The sequence below is a fragment of the Chlorocebus sabaeus genome, chromosome 16, assembly GCF_047675955.1.
Source record: "Chlorocebus sabaeus isolate Y175 chromosome 16, mChlSab1.0.hap1, whole genome shotgun sequence".
NCBI classification, from domain to species: Eukaryota; Metazoa; Chordata; class Mammalia; order Primates; family Cercopithecidae; genus Chlorocebus; species Chlorocebus sabaeus.
Genome location: NC_132919.1, coordinates 58974065 through 58990149, shown reverse-complemented (window position 1 = coordinate 58990149; position 16085 = coordinate 58974065).

The following is a 16085-nucleotide window of genomic DNA, read 5'->3' as shown; positions in this document are numbered from 1 at the left end:
CTGCTAAAACAGCACATACCTCTCACTCTGTTCTCTCCTCTTGAATCATCTGCATCCTATGTTCTAATCTCTGACTGGATCAGGCACACAGCTCCATAGAAGCACACCATCAGTCAGCTTTCCACACTGAAAATTTCCCAAAATCATATTGCATCGTTCCAATGAACAAAAACATGCTTGCTTTTGTAACTCCAACTTCACCATTACCACCCCCACCCTGCCTTTTACTTCTTTTTTCAAAACACACAAACTTTCCACACATTGTTGCTGGCTAACTTTCAGCCAGTGAACTTGGGTACAGCCAGGCTGGGTGTTTATTCCTGGGGCCAAACTATATGGGTGGTTCAATAATTGGATGCCTAATGTTTTATACACACACACACACACACACATATATATGTATATGTATCACCCCCAATTTCCTACTACAGCTTTTCATCAAGGCATTATCTCATTTGAGCATTACTCTTTAGATTTCCAAACATCCACATTCTTTTCTAAAATGTCCTTGTTTCGGCCAGGCACGGTGGCTCACACCTGTAATCCCCGCACTTTGGAAGGCCCAATAGGTGGGCAGATCACGAGGTCAGGAGATCAAGATCATCCTGGCCAACATAGTGAAACCCTGTCTCTACTAAAATACAAAAAATTAGCCAGGCGTGGTGACAGGCACCTGTAGTCCCAGCTACTCGGCGGGGCTGAGGCAGGGGAATCGCTTGAACCTGGGAGGCAGAGGTTGCGGTGAACAGAGATCACACCACTGTATTCCAGCCTGGGTGACAAAGCAAGACTCTGCCTCACACACACACACACACACAAAAAGTCCTTGTTTCCTTCATTACATTCTACTTGGGGTTTCTTGCCTCTGACCTCCAGCTGCATCTTGGCCTCTCAAGTTCATCATAATCATGTGACCATTCTTCAACCCTGTCGTGAAATATCCCTCTATGAAAATGTCACCCTCAGCCGCGTTCAGTGGCTCACACCTGTAATACCAACACTTTGGGAAGCTGAGACAGGTTCTCTTGAGTCCAGAAGTTTGAGACCACCTGGGCAACATGGTGAAATCCTATGTCTTAAAAAAAAAAAAGGCCGGGCGCGGTGGCTCACGCCTATAATCCCAGCATTATGGGAGGCTGAGGCGGGCGGATCATGAGGTCAGGAGATCGAGACCATCCTGGCTAACACGGTGAAATCCCATCTCTACTAAAAATGCAAAAAAATTAGCCGGGCATGGTGGCGGGCACCTGTAGTCCCAGCTACTTGAGAGGCTGAGGCAGGAGAATGGCGTGAACCCGGGAGGCGGAGCTTGCAGTGAGCTGAGATCAAGCCACTGGACTCTAGCCTGGGTGACAGAGCAAAACTCCGTCTCAAAAAAAAAAAAAAAAAAAGAAGAAGAACAAAAATGTCACCCTTAGTCCTGAAGCTTTGACGCCTTTGGAACAACCATCTTTGTGCATGTTCACATACAGTTGTGTGTGTGTTTAACTCAGTGAGGTTGATCCGGGCAAACCCTGTTTTCCAGCTGGCAGACTGACTTTCTCTGCCTAATGTACCTGCCCTCTGACATTTCATCCTCCCATAAATCCTCCTTTTTCCATAGTATGCAACCTAGTAGGATCTCCCATTCAAATCCAAATCTGCAAGTGCTTCCCTGCTCCTGGGAAAGTTGGAGGCAGGCTGGGACTTTGCCTTAATGCCTTTGCTCTGTTCCCAGCATTGAGGAACGGAGCTAGCCTGTGACCAAAAAAAACCCAGCCTCAGAACCTACTGAATCAGCCATTCAGTGCAGCAACATTAACGGGCTGAATTAAGCACCTGGGATTTAAGGGATAATTATGTTTAACTGTAAGTACCAACTTTCTGCACTGAAAGCAGACACAAAAGACGGGGTCATCACTTCCCCTCCTTTAGCTTTTGTAGAAGGGAGTTTTGACCGCTCTGTCCCTGGAGGGTATTTGAGGGTGGCCAAATCTGGACTTCTGTGGTTTTTTTAAAAAATTTTATTCCAAAATAACTTTCTTGCTCCCAAGAGATTCCACATGCAAGACGCTGGCAGTTTACAGCTCATTAGCAACCCTTGAGAATCATTTTGTGCTCTTAAGCATACCAGTGATTATATTCAGAGTGTTCAAAGACAGCTTGCTGCTTTCTCTGTGCAGTCAGTCAACAGTACTGAATGTATATTTTGTCTTTTCTCAGAATACAACTTGAAAATTTACAAAGATTCTACAAGTTTAAATTTTCCCACTGTCATCTTAGAGTTAACTGTGTTTCTTTGCATTTTGCCAAAAATCTTACTATATAAATCCAAGAATGTGACTTTTCACCTTAAGTACTTTAGAATTTGTCTTCTGTAACGCATAATCCACACATGCCTGTCTTTCTACAAAATGCTTTAAGGATATTGAATTGTTTTATAAACACCTTTACGTTTGGTACATAGCATGTTTATCATTTTTCATAGCTATGTAATATTCCATTGGGTTGAAAATCGGTAACTTATTTAAACATTAGGTTATGTTCCAGAGTTTGTTATTATATATATGAATGAGAACATGTATCTCTTTAAACAAGTATTTGCCATTGTAAAACTTCACCAGTCTTAACTTATTAAGCAATTGCCAGCATCCGATTCCCATATAAGTCTTTTGTTAAAGTATTAATAGGTCAAATATCCTTATTTTGGGTAGTCATGTGATGAAGGGAGAGCCCAGACACAAAGAAGCTCTCTGAATTATTTAAATATTCAGTGCCTTCTCCAGCCTAGCTAGCAAACTGTAGAAATATTTGACTGGCTACTACAGACACAAAAGCCTAACTTGAGCATAAGGAACTGCATTTAATTGAATAAACAAACACCAGTTCTAAGTCATTTTGTTTTCACACTTTCAGGGATAACAAACATTGAATGCATCTTTTTACTTGAGGTTTTCCTGAAAACCACCATATAAGCGCCAACAAGTTTTTTGTTGGTTTCTTTCTTTATTTATTTCTTTTTTTTTGAACCAAGAAGGAATCAGTTTTTAAAAAAAAAAGAAAAGAAAAAAAAAACTCCAGCTCTCTTACTGTTATTTTAGAATCGGTAATTCCCAGATTCTAGCAGAACCTTGGTAAGGACAAAGCAGAGTCCTTCCTAAGTCTTTGATTTAACTTCTTGGGAAGCAACGCGATGATAGATCACACACGTGCTCCAAAAAAGGGAAGGAACAGTCGGTACATAGCACTCTTTTCAGCCATGCGCAAGCCATTCCGGAGAAATAGAGAATTTTCCACCACGAGCATACTATGTTCATTTCTCATACATAGCAAGGAAGGACAAGGTATAAAATTTACGCTCAGGTTAGTTTGGAATCTGACTGCAGTGTTAACTTTTTTTTTTTTTTTTTGACATGGAGTCTCGTTCTGTATCCCTGGCTGGAGTGCAGTGACATGATCTCAGCACATTGCAACCTCCACCTCCCAAGTTCAAGTGATTCTCCTGCCTGGTCCTCTAAGTAGCTGGGATTATAGGCATGCGCCACCATGCCCAGCTAATTTTTGTAATTTTTATTTTTATTAGAGACAGGGTTTCACCATGTTGGCCAGGCTGGTCTCGAACTCCTGACCTCAAGTGATCCACCTACCTCAGCCCCCCAAAATGCTGGGATTACAGGCGTGAGCCACCTCACCCCCGGCCCAGTGTTTACTGTTTTATTGTCAGTGTTGGGTGTTTATTTTAATTATTTTGAAATAACTATAGATTCACACCCTTCACCCACCCTCTCTACAAAAAGTACAAAAATATTGGCTAGGTGTGGTAGTGCATGCCTGTAGTCACAGCTACCTGGGAGGCTGAGGTGGGAGGATCATTTGAGCCTGGGAGGCAGAGGTTGCAGTGAGTTGAGATCACACCACTGCACTCTAACCTGGGCAACAGAGCAAGATCCTATCTCAAAATAAATTTTTTTTCACCACATTTACATGCACTCATTTGTGTGTGTGTGTGTGTGTGTGTGTGTGTGTAAGCATATAGTTCTATGCAATTTCCTCATCGACATAGCCTCATGCAGCTATCACTATAATTAAGATACAGAACTGTTCCATCACTACAGGACTCTCTCCTGCTGCCATCCCCTTACCCCAATCTCCCAAAATCTTTACTTTCAAAAATGAAAAAATGTTCCCAGAGGCAGACAGCCACCTCAGCTTTTTTCTGCTACTGTCTAACATATTCATCACAACTCTCAAACATTTTTGGGGGCATTTTAATTTAATTTTAAAATTAAATTTCAATTAAATATTTTTATTGTCATAAAATATACATAAAATTTATGTATATTTAAGTATATACAATTTGTGTATATATGTATATTATAAGTCTCTCATGAGACTTTTTCACTATCATATTAGCTTTTTTTTTTTTTTTTTTTGAGACAGATTCTCCCTCTGTCGCCCAGGCTGGTGTGTAACGGCACGATCTTGACTCACTGCAACATCTGCCTCCAGGGTTCAAGCAATTCTCCCACCTGAGTCTCCCAAGTAGCTGGGATTACAGGCACACACCACCACACTCGGTTAATTTTTATATTTTGGTAGAGATAGGGTTTCACCATGTTGGCCAGGCTGGTCTTGAACTCCTGACCTCAGGTGATCCACCTTCCTCAGCCTCCCAAAGTGCTGGGATTACAGGTGTGAGCCACCTCACCCGGCCCAGTGTTTACTGTTTTATTGTCAGTGTTGGGTATTTATTTTAATTATTTTGAAATAATTATAGATTCACAGGAAGTTACAAAGAAGTATACAGGATGGCCTGTACACCCTTCACCCAGCCTTCCCTGATGATAACATCTTGTATAACTAGTAGTACACCAGCCGGGCCCGGTGGCTCACGCCTGTAATCCCAGCACTTTGGGAGGCCAAGGCAGGCCGATCACTTGAGGTCAGGAGTTCAAGACCAGTCTGGCCAACATGGTGAAACCCTGCCTTTACCAAAAACACAAAAAAATCAGCCAGGCATGGTGGCAGGTGCCTGTGATCCCAGTTATTCAGGAGGCTGAGGCAGGAGAATCGCTTGAATCTGGGAGGTGGAGGTTGCAGTAAGCTGAGATTCCGCCATTGCACTCCAGCCTGGGCAACAAAGCAAGACTCCATCTCAAAAAAAAAAAAAAAAATTCAACATGAGATTTGGAAGGAACAAACAAACCAAACTGTAGGAGTGCCGCACTAGTAAACAGAAAGTTCTCTAATTATTAGAAAACAGATATTTCCTTGTTTTTATTTTTTTTCTTTTGAGACAGCGTCTGGCTCTGTCACTCAGGCTGGAGTGCAGTGGCACAAACATGGCTCACTGCGACCTCAACCTCCCGGGCTCAAGCTATTCTCCCACTTCAGCCTCCTGAATAGCTGGGACCACAAGCACGGGCCACCACACCTGGTTAATTTTTTAAATTTTTGTAGACACCATATTGCCTAGGCTGGTCTCAAATTCCTAGGCTCAAGTGATCCTCCCACCTTGACCTCCCAAAGTGCTGATATTATAGGCATGAGCCACCACACCCAACCAGACCTTTTCTAGTTATTAGACAACAGACATTTTTCCAATGCTGTGTGATGCTGGACTAGTGACTTCATCCCTCTGAGCCTTTGTTTCTTCAAATGTAGCAACACTACCATTAATAACAGGTGGCACATATTAAATTTGAATGGCAAATATGTAAAAATGAGATTGTCAGTAGGTGATAGAAGCTGCGGCTGAAAAATCATGAGAAAAACAGAATGCACAGGCAAGTTTCAACAGTAGCTCTAGGCCGAGGGTAGTGGTTCATGCCTGTAATCCCAGCACTTTGGGAAGCCAAGGCAGGAGGATTACTTGAGCTCAGGAGTTTGAGAGCAGCCTGGGCAACATAGTGAGACCTCATCTCTACAAAAAGTTTAAAAATTAGCCGAACATGGTGGCATAGGCCTGTAGTCGCAGCTACTCAGGAGGCTGAGGTGAGAAGATCACTTGAGCCCAGAAGTTCAAAGCTGCAGTGAGCTATGATCGCACCACTGCACTCTAGCCTGGGAGACACAGCAAGACCTTGTCTCTAAAAAATAAATAAACAGAAGCTCTATGAGAAAGAGCAGGTGACCTTTCCTAGTGCTCTCAGTACATGAAGCTCCTTTTGAAAATAAGAATAGGCCAGGCGCCGTGGTTCACGCTTACAATCCCAGCACTTTGGAAGGCCAAGATGGGCATATCACGAGGTGGAGTTCAAGACCAGCCTGGCCATCATGGTGAAACCCCATCTCTACTAAAAATACAAAAATTAGCCAGGCGTGGTGGCAGGCACCTGTAATCCCAGCTACTTGGGAGGCTGAGTCAGAAGAATTGCTTGAACCTGGGAGGTAGAGGTTGCAGTGAGCCGAGATCATGCCACTGCACTTCAGCTTGGGAAACAGAGCAAGACCCTGTCTCAAAAATAAAAACAAAAAATAAAAAATTAAGAATAAGGTAAAATATGGTTCTGTTTGAAAAGAACTGCACAAATGAAGTCAGACCTGCAAAACCTGCTTTGTTTTCATGCATGCAAGTGGTAAAAATAATTATGTTTTACTCCTCTAAAGACAACTAAATGAGGATGCTTAGATCATTAAACACACACACAAAATTGGCTAATTTCAGATCATCTGGTGGGTCAATAGTGTTTTATATTCAGATTCTTTTAAGTAACATGACCTGTTATTGTCAGAATATAAAAATGTCAAAAGCTTCTCTTTTTTCTGATATACTAGTTCTAATTTGCATCTAAATGAAAAAGCTTGTTAGCATGACAAAACACCCTTGCCAAGCTGATGGACGACTTTTGAGACAGATTTGGTGAATACACAGAAGTTTAACTAAAAAGGCCAACATTTTGTTAATTGGATTTGCTAAACAATACCTACCACAGCCTCATTGAAACTCTTCAGTAATTCCTTTTACATGAAACTAAACCAAACATACCCCAAGTAGCATACTTATGTTTGAAAACAAGTATCTTCAATTCTGGATCCAAATACAAATCAATTATTTTCAGTGTTTTGGGTAGGCTCTTTTTCCCCTCCCCAAGCACCTTTCTTGATGCTTTAAATGAAAAGCAAGGAAAAAATGGTTTAAAAAGTAAAATACCAGGCCTGGCGCAGTAGTTCACACCTGTAATCCCAGCACTTGGAGTCTGAGGCAGGAGGATTACTTGAGCTCAGGACTTCCGAGATCAGCCTGGGCGATATAGGGAGACATAGTCTCTACCAAAATAAATAAATAATAAATAAATTTTAAAAAAAATTAGCTGGGCATGGTGGAGCACACCAGTAGTCCCAGCTACTCAGGAGGCTGAGGTGTGAGGATTGTTTGAGCCAGGGAGGTTGAGGCTGCAGTGAGCCGTGACTGGGTCACTGCACTCCAGCCTGGGTGACAGAGTGACACCCTGTGTCCAAAAAAAAAAAGGTAGAATACCTCCAAGTTTCCTTAAGGGACAATCTGAGAGCCTTTCTTCCCAGAGGGAGCCCCGAGAGCCATCAAAGGGACCTCTAAGATTTCACACTGTATTCTTCTCTTCCCTCCCAATTTTAGGCCTTTGGTTTTTTACCTTCCTCTAAATAATAGGTGGTCTCCAACTCACTCATCTGAGTTATTAATGACCCATCCACACAATGGCTCCTTAACCATGATCTCAGCCGCCATAATGCCTGACACTGGGTCTCCAACAATTACCCTCAAACTCACCTCTCCACTCCTGGTTTTTCTGTGTTTCCTCGCCTCCAGCGGGACAGGTGGAGCCACCTCTCCTTACCTAGTTTCCAGCAGATAAAGATGTTTTCCTGATAACCCAAGTGGAAACTCTAGAAAGGTCTTCCTGTTGAACCATGGTCATTGGGGTTTCCAATGCAAATGTGAAGGCGATATTGATCAGCCTTTAGCTGCACTAGGCAGGTTTACTGGCCGAGCTGAGAGCCTAGTTTCCCTGCTCAGCACTGCCACCAAGAAAATACCATCTGAGTTCAAAACAATTAGCCTTCAAACCGCCCTCAGAAACACAGCTCTTTTATGAGTGTATCATTTTGTTTTGTTTTGTTGAGACAGGTTCTCGCTCTGTCACCAATGACGCTAGAGTGCAGTGGTACCTTCATAGCTCACTGTAACCTTGGACTCCTGGGCTCCAGTGATCCTCCTGCCTCAGCCTCCTGAATATAGGACTATAGGCACACAGCATCTCACCCAGCTAATTTAAATAAAAATTTTTTTTTGTAGAGGTGGGGTCTGGATAACAAAGCCCAGGCTGCTTTTGAACTCCTGGCTTTAAGCAATCCTCCCACTTTGGCATCTCAAATTGCTGGGATTATAAGCCTGAGCCACCAGTTTTTGTTTCGAGACAGAGTCTCGCTCTGTCACCCAGGCTGGAGTCCAGTGGCGCAATCTTGGCTCACTGCAACCTCCACCTCCAGGGTTCAAGCAATTCTCCTGCCTCAGCCTCCCGAGTAGCTGGGATTACAGGCGCGTGCCACCACGCCCCGCTAATTTTTTGTATTTTTAGTAGAGACGGGGTTTCACCATGCTAGCCAGGATGGTCTCAATCTCCTGACCTTGTGTTCTGCCCACCTCGGCCTCCCAAAGTACTGCGATTACAAGCATGAGTCACAGCGCCCAGCTGAGCCACCAGTTTTTAATAGCAGGTTTTTAATAGCATTGATAGCTACTAATTGGATATACCTCAGGAAAGAAGGCACCTTTTTTTGGAGACAATAAATTTAATTTTACTGGAATTGAATTAAATTTAATTCCAGCAAAAAAATTCTTGAGAGAAAAACACTACATAAACTACAAAGCTTTATAAATGCATGTAGCCATTCTTTTCATTTCCAAATATTAAAATTTACATTTAAAAAAATCTAGATAAAGCTAACATTTGCCATGAAGACAGCACCACCTCCAAAAAAATTTTAGCAGAGAATTGGAGATATGTGTGTCAATGGCACCAAATGTCTTGCTACTTTTCTACTCCCTTGATTGCTAAGACAAAACTTAAGCAATTTATAAAAATACATTTATACAAAAAAAAAAAAAGGTAGTCAACTAGACATTTAGGTGAAGAATAGGACCGATTTATTTGCAGGGCTGGTTGAGAAGGAGGAACTTAGGTGCATCCGTTGTCTTTCATCCACATGCACCCTCATGCTGGCTCCTGCTGGGGACATCAAGGTAAAGGATTCCCATAGCATTGAACCGGGAGCCGAGCCCAGACCCATTTGAGCTTCTCTTCGGGCAGCAGTTCCCTAAACACACTCACCAGTGCCCATCCCCGTTTGCCACACCTAATAGAGTTTAGGGGTAGAAGGGTTTAAGCAAGGCCGGGCACAATGGCCTGTGCCTGTAATCCCAGCACTTTGGGAGGCCAAGGGTCACTTGAGGTCAGGTGTTCGAGACCAGCCCGGCCAACATGGCAAAACCCCGTCTCTACTAAAAATACAAAAAAAAACAGCCAGGCGTGATGGCCAGTACCCATAATCCCAGCTTCTAGGGAGGCTGAGGTGGAGAATCGCTTGAATCCAGGAGGCGGAGGTTTCAGTGAGCTGAGATCGCACCCACTTCACTCCAGCCTGGGTGACAGAGCGAGACTCCATCTCAAAAACAAAAAAAAAAAAAGAAGAAGAAGAAAAGAAGAAGGTGTTTAGAAAGCCCCAAACTTCTTCAGCCCCACCCCCAACATATCGGGACAAAATATCAAGTTACTCTCCTCCTAGGCTGAACTGGGGGCTTTACCTTCAGCCTGCATTGCCTCTGTGCCCTCCCTATGAATTGGCTCTCAGGGCCAATTTCTGCTTTAATCCTCATTCCTCATTCTGGTCCTGATAGAACTTATTCTATAATCGGGTATTTTCATCTTTTACTTTTTTCTTTTCTCCCTTCCCTCTCTTCCTCCCTGCCTCGCTTCCTTCCTTCCACAGTGCCTATCATGTACCAGACACTAGGAGAATGGTACAAAAGTGATCAAAAATAAATTGAGGGCCTGGTGCAGTGGCTCACACCTGTAATCCCAGCACTTTGGGAGGCTGAGGAGGGTAGATCACTTGAGGTCAGTGATCTCAGTGTTCGAGACCAGCCTGACCAATATGGTGAAACCCCACCTCTACTAAAAATACAAAAATTAGCCAGACATGGTGGCAGGCACCTATAATCCTAGCTACTTGGGAGGCTGAGGCAGGAGAATCACTTAAACCCAGGAGGTGGAGGTTGCACTGAGCCGAGATCCTGCCATTGTACTCCAGCCTGGACAACAAGAGTGAAACTCCGTCTCAAAAAATAAAAAAATTAAAAATTAAAAAAAAAAAATCTGACCTCAGAATTTAGTAGAAACGACACATAATAATTATATAGTCACACAAATAAACGTGTAATTGCAACTTGATACAGGGTCAATGAAGGAATGTTACATCATGCTAGGACAGCATATACCACAGGAAAAGAGGGCTGTTCAGCAGAAGCTGTGATCTAAAAGATGAGTGACAGCTAGATGAAGCAGGAAAGGAAATAGCATGTGCGCTGAGGTGGGGGGAGGGGCATAGCCTGTTCCAGGTTCTGAAGAATACGGCTTGAGTCAGAGGACAAGAGATGTCTGAAGAGGGATGAGCCAGGAAAGAATGGTAGGGGCTGGGTTTTACAAAGCCCTTATGGTTTAGCAAATAAAAATACAAGATGCCAGGTCAAATTTCATTTCAGATAAACAATGAATAATTGCATAGGACATACCTAAAAATAAAAAATTACTCATTATCAGCTGAGTGTGGTGGCTCGCACCTGTAATCCCAGCACTTTGGGAGGTTGAGGTGGGGAGATCATGAGGTCAGGAGATCAAGACCATCCTGGCCAACATGGTGAAACCCCATCTCTACTAAAAATACAAAAATTAGCCGGGCATGGTGGCCTGTGCCTATAATGCCAGGTCCTCGGGAGGCTGAGGCAGGAGAATTGCTTGAACCCGGGAGGCGGAGGTTGCAGTGAGCCGAGATCACGCCACTGCACTCCAGCCTGGGTGACAGAGCCAGACTCTGTCTCAAAAAAAAAAACAAAAACAGTAGATAACAATTGTTCATGAGGATTTGGAGAAATTGGAACCCTTGTGTACTTCTGACGGAAATGCAAAATTGTGCAGCTGCTGTGCAAAACAGCATGGTGGTTCCTCAAAAAATTAAAAATGGAATTACCATGTGATCCAGCTGTGCTACTTCTTGTTATATAGCAAAAAGAATTGAAAGCACGATCTCAAAGGGATATTTGTCTACCCATGTCATAGCAGCATCATTCACAATAGCCAAGAGGAAGCAACCCGACTGTCCATGGATGGAAGAATGGAGGAGCAAAATGAGGTATATCCATACAATGGAATATCAGTCAGTCTTTAAAAGGAAGGCAATTCTGACACATGCGACGACAGGATGAACCTTGAAGATGTTGTGCTAAGTGAAATAAGGCAGACACAAAAGGGCAAATATTTTATGATTCCATTTATCTGAGCTATGGTACTTAAAGAGTCAAATTCAGAGAAACAGAAAGTAGAATAGTGGTTACCAGGGGCTGCAGAAGGGGGAATGGAGAGTTATTGTTTAATGGGTTCAGTTCGGGAAGATGAAAATGTTCTAGAGCTGACTGGTGGTTGTGGTTGCAACACAGTGTGAATGTACTTCATACCACAGAACTGTACACTTAAAAATGGTTAAAAGGCCGGGCCTGGTGGCTCATGCCTGTAATCCCAGCACTTTGAGAGGCCCAGGTGGGTGGATCACTTGAGGTCAGGGGTTCGAGACCATCCTGGCCAATATGGCGAAACCTCGTCTCTAGTAAAAATACAAAAATTAGCTGGGTGGTGGCGGGTGCCTGTAATCCCAGCTACTCAGGAGTCTGAGGCACAAGAATCGCTTGAACCTGGGAGAAGGAGGTTGCAGTGAGCTGAGATACTGCCACTGCACTATAGCCTGGGCGATAGAGTGAGACTCAGTCTCAAAAAAAAAAAAAAAAAAACAGTTAACAGCCTGGTGCTGTGGCTCACACTCGTAATCCCAGCTACTGGGAAGGCCAAGGCAGGAGGATTACTTGAGCCCAGGAGTTCAAGACCAGCCTGGACAACATAGCAAGACCTTGTCTCTTAAAAAAAAACAAAACAAAACAGGCCAAGTCTTTGGGAGGTCGAGGCAGGCAGATCACGAGGTCAGGAGATGGAGACCATCCTAGCCAACATGATGAAACCCGTGTCTTTACTAAAAATACAAAAACCAAAACAAAACAAAAGTTGCTAAAAAGGTTAAAAGGGCAATTTTACATTACGTATATATTTTAGCACAACAAAAAAATTTAAAATACACTCATTGGGTTTTGGCACCACTGGGAGGGCGCTAACACTAGGTTGAAATGTATGCCCCAAAGGATGACAAAAGATCTTAGATTCATCCTCTCTCTCTCTGATTTTTGCTGGGCAGAAAACTTCTTCAGGGGCATATGCCTAAATTCTGATAATATTGTTCAATTATTTCCTATGGTCTGAACATTTAGCGCAAAGGTTTTTTGAGTTTCTGAAATTGAAAAGCATATCTTAGAGTATCTCAGATCTTATTTAAGAATCACCACAACTTTCACATAATATAGAGATTTGGTGGCGTACAAATATCTACCATCCACTTTCTTTGCAGAATGGTCCTTCTACAAATATTCCTTTGATGAAGCACTTACTGTACCCCATTCATGCAATGTACACGTCACCAGCTGTCAACCTTCCATGACAAATTTCTAATGGGTAACATCCTCCCTTTTGAATATGAGCAGGCTTCCCTTCCTACCCATTATATATTTAGACTCATTCATTGTATATTTATCATCTGATTCTATTCTAGGAATTGAATGTGAGAGGCGATATCTTCCCCCAGTCTTCACAGCTAGGCAGCCAAGCAGCATAAACATGACAAACAATCCAGAGAGAACATCCACAGCACACAGTAAAATGTACAGGATCACAGTTGCCTTTGAAGACCAGCCTTAAACGTCTCTAACCAACGAGGGATTGCCAGACCCTCTTCTTGCTCATTGACCTTGACGGATGCACATCGGAAATGGAACACCTCCTGACCCATTCCTAGCTTAGGCTTGGTTGCAGAAGACTCCTAGTTCCCTTATTATAGCTTTCCAGAAAGGACCGCAATCTCCTTTAATAGTTCACCAAACTTAGACTCAAATTTACAGACGAATATGCAACCGCAGTTCCAGCTCTGTCAACCAGGAAGTTTTACTTTCCCTTAATGGATCAAGTCCACATTCTATTTATTACCCTAGCTTGCAGCTTTAAGTGTGACTTATTCAACAAACATGTATTAAGCTCTTTGTATGGATCACGGACAATTGCTGGTGTCATGAATACGAAAATGTGAAGTGGCCAGGCGTGGTGTAATCCCAGCACTTTGGGAGGCTGAGGCGGGTGGATCACCAGAGGTCAGAAATTCAAGACCAACCTGGCCAATGTGGTGAAACCTCGTCTCTACTAAAAATACAAAAATTAGCCAGGTGAGGTGGTGGGCGCCTGTAATCCCAGCTACTCGGGAGGCTGAGACAGGAGAATTGCTTGAACCCGGGAGGTGGAGGTTGCAGGTTGCAGAAAACCGAGATTGTGCCATTGCACTCCAGCCTAGGTGACAAGAGTGAACCTCTGTCTCAAAAAAGAAAAAAAAGGGCAGGTGCAGTGGCTCATGCCTGTAATTTCAGCACTTTGGGAGGCCAAGGCGGGCAGATCATGAGGTTAGGAGATTGAGACCATCCTGGCCAACATGGTGAAACTCCATCTCTACTAAAACAGGAAAAATTAGCCAGGCGTGGTGGCACAGGCCTGTAGTCCCAGCTACTCGGGAGGCTGAGGCAGGAGAATCGTTTGAACCTGGGAGGCATAGGTTGCAGTGAGCCAAGATTGCACCACTGCACTCTAGCCTGGCAACAAAGCAAGACTCTGTTTCAAAAAAAAAAAAGAAAGAAAGAAAAAAAAAAAAAAGTTAAGTCAGCCAGGCACGGTAGATCACACCTGTAATCCCAGCATTTTGGGAGGCTGGGGCAGGCAGATTCCTTGAGCTCAGGAGTTCGAGACCAGCCTCGGCAACATAGCAAGACTCCATCTCAATTTTATAAATAAAAATAATTTTTAAAAAAATGTGAAGTCATTCATCAACCAGCAGTACATTTTTGCTGAGTGCCTACTAAGTGCTAGGAAATGGGGATGCAAGGGTGAATATGACAGACAGGAACCCCTTAACCGAAAGAAGCTTATGACATAGTTGGGGAGACTCAGTAGGTGAGTAAACAAATTTTTTAAAAATTACAAACTATGATTAAAAAGGAAACAAATAGGTTGCTGAGTTTACGAAATGAAGAACAAGGCTTATTTTAGGCACGGCAGAAAGAAAAGCCTTTGCTACCGATGGTGCCCTCATCACCTCTCACCTGATAACTACAATAACTGCGACTTCTAGGGCATCTCCCTGTCGGTGCCCCAAGGGCACTTGCTACTGAGAATGCTCTTATCTTAGTTAACTGCATGATGAGCTCCCTCCCCTCCTTCATGTCATTCCTCAAAAGATACCCTTGGGCCAAGCACTGTGGCTCTGTAATCCCAGCACTCCAGGAGGCCAAGGTGGGAGGACCATGTCAGCCCAGGAGTTCAAGGTCAGCCTGGGCAATATGGTGAAACCTCATCTCTACAAAAAAATACAAAAATTAGCTGGGCATGGTGGTGCGTGTCTGTAGTCCCAGCTACTCGGGAGGCTCAGATGGGAGGATAACTTAAGTCCAGGAAGCAGAGATTGCAGTGACTTGAGACTGCATCAGTACACTCCAGCCTGGGCAATAGAGTGAGACCCTGTCTCAAAAAAAAGAAAAAAAAAGACATCCTCTCAAGGAGGCCTGTGGTCATCCTAGTTAAAATTTCACATACACAGACCACTCCTTCCTCCCCCACACATCCACGCTTTATCTCCCCCTTCTGAGCTTAATGTTTTTCCTCTCACCACCTATCACAAAAGTAAGTTATGAAGCATAATAATAAACTACATCCTCCTGATCTCACAACCCAGCCTAAAAATTAAAAGATTATCAGAGTTCAAGATCACCCTGGGCAACAAAGCAAGACTCCATGTCTGCAAAAAATACAAAAATTAGCCGGATGTGGTGATGGATGCCTGTAGTTCCAGTTATTCGGGAAGCTGAAGCAGGAGGATTGCTTTATTTAGCCCAAGAGTTAGAGGCTGCAGTGAGCCATAATGCCACTACTTTTGAACAACAAAAAACCTACTAGCTTTATAAAAATTGACTGTATTTGATTCCTTCACAGTAGCTGAATATTCTCCTTCTGCCCATGTTGTCATGTTGGGGCAATGAAAAACAACACATATGGCGATCTGGTGGATGCTTAAATCTAAACTGAGGCACTTTGTCACACTGGGTACATTTGTTTAGTAATTGTCTATTAAATGGTTTCTCCCTAAGAACATCACAATTTATCTTTATTTATTTAACATTATTGATTTAATCTGCCATGCTTATCTTGGAAACAGATTTCTCTCGGCAATAAAAACCTTGCCAAAAATCGCACAGGGGACCTTCAACTTCACCTTCATCAAACTAGTTTGAATTTCCTGTGAGCTGAGGAAAGACTTTCCCCACTGGGGCTAAGAGAAGGGGAGTCAGAGAACTCAGAAGGCCTGAAAGACTGAAGAGACTGGAGATCTCTACAGGGTTCCAAGAAACTTGGTAGGAATTAAGCATTTCACGTAGGAACAGCACGTTATTGGGCGTTTACCTACAGAGATAAATATTTTTTCTTTGGCAGATCGTTCCCCAAGGCCGTGGGAGGAATTCCTGGGGAGTTCCCTTAGAATTTAAAAAAAAAAAAAATCTAGTTTATTTATATTCGACCGTTCCGTAGACCCATCCCACAGTCTCACAAAACCACACCTAGAACGGCACGCAGCCGAGGCAGAACCCAGTAAGCAACACTTCCGCGCCTACTCTATCCCTTCCTGGAGCACATCCGGGACTCGGGGAGGCGTGGTTTCTG